Below are 1,363 nucleotides of genomic sequence, written 5' to 3' on the forward strand. Positions count from 1 at the left end.
GAGAGTAAGAGGTCAAGGAGAGAACAGACCGGAGAAAACATCAAAACAGAAGAGAAAAACTCGAAAAATGGAGTAGAAATGGGAAGGGAATAATCTGACAATGAGCAGTTTCTGATTGGGTCTGGCCGAAAATTTCAAGTTTTGCCGAAAAATACAAAAAGCTGGTTCGTTTGGTATTCGTTGTTGGTTCGGGGATTTAGATTTCAGTTCATCTTAACTCGTTCGTTGAGTTCAGTTTTGGGTTTCAATTCCTCAATACTGAGTTGGATCTTGATCGCATTGAGGTTCCTTGTTCGAGGTTTTCGGTTTTGGATTTCTCTATTATCAACGAAAACGAGTTCTATTGAGGTCCACTCCTTTAACTCGCTCTCTTTTTCTTTATTTTGGTTGTTTAAATTGACTATGACTATGTGTTTGTCTATTCTGATTGTTGGATGTTTGCTGATGTTATTGATGTTATGATCATGTGCTTGGTGATATGATTTCGAGGGTTTGAGGAACAAATTTGTTAGTTTTAATTGTGCTATTGATAGGAAAGAATTTGGGGCGCGAATTGACAAATTGCTAAAATGGATTAGGATTAATTTTGATTTATTGTTGTTTTGATTCATTGACGCCATCGATCGGGATAGTGCCATGATAGGTCGAGTTGGGTAGGCAAAAGGTAGGTTGGGTAGGCAAAGTTTACTGTGATTTGTTGAACGTGTGAATATTTATTGAATGGTTCTTTCTATTTTATCGCATTAAAAATGTATTCATTTGGCCGGGGAATGCCCCGAGAGATTTGTATTGATTTATCCGAGGAATACCCCGAAGTATCATGTACTTGAAGACGGCGCACGATCAAGGCCCGGAACATCAGGTGGAGAAAGTAATGGACGGCGCACGATCAAGGCCCGGAACATCAGGTGGAGAAAGTAATGGAGCATAGTTATGATTAGTTTAGAACAAGACAGGTTTATATTTTCGCATTTTTTATTTTTTCGGGATTATATAAGTGGACTGGACTTTAAATTTTGGATTGTTTTGTCTTGTTTGTTTGATCGATTGTTTTTGCTTGTTTTGTGTGGTTTATTTATTCGTAGTGTAAAAATAGTCGATACACTCCACCAAGCGACCGTGGTCAAACCACGGGATCGAGGGGTGCCTAACACCTTCCCCTCGGTCAACAGAATTCCTTAACTGGAATCTCTGTTCACAAACCAGTTTCAAGAGTCAAATCATTTTTTGAAAAGGATTTTCCAAAGGTGACTTGGCACATCTGATTCATGCCAAGTGGCGACTCTGAGTTTTGAATGTAAAAGTCCTTTTCGAAACAAATCTTCACTTTTGTCACTTTAATAATAAAAACCCTTTCAAACCT

General features: G+C 38.4%; 1 long non-coding RNA gene across 1 annotated transcript; it reads left to right on the plus strand.

The window, feature by feature from the left end:
* The first annotated feature begins 8 nt into the window (after positions 1-8).
* Positions 9-1,063, plus strand: LOC124894988. Its single transcript, XR_007051464.1, has 2 exons — positions 9-862; positions 909-1,063. It is a non-coding gene; the product is annotated as an uncharacterized LOC124894988 (long non-coding RNA).
* Positions 1,064-1,363: the final 300 nt, after the last annotated feature.

The sequence above is a fragment of the Capsicum annuum genome, unplaced genomic scaffold (genome assembly GCF_002878395.1).
Source record: "Capsicum annuum cultivar UCD-10X-F1 unplaced genomic scaffold, UCD10Xv1.1 ctg78958, whole genome shotgun sequence".
Classification (NCBI taxonomy): Eukaryota; Viridiplantae; Streptophyta; class Magnoliopsida; order Solanales; family Solanaceae; genus Capsicum; species Capsicum annuum.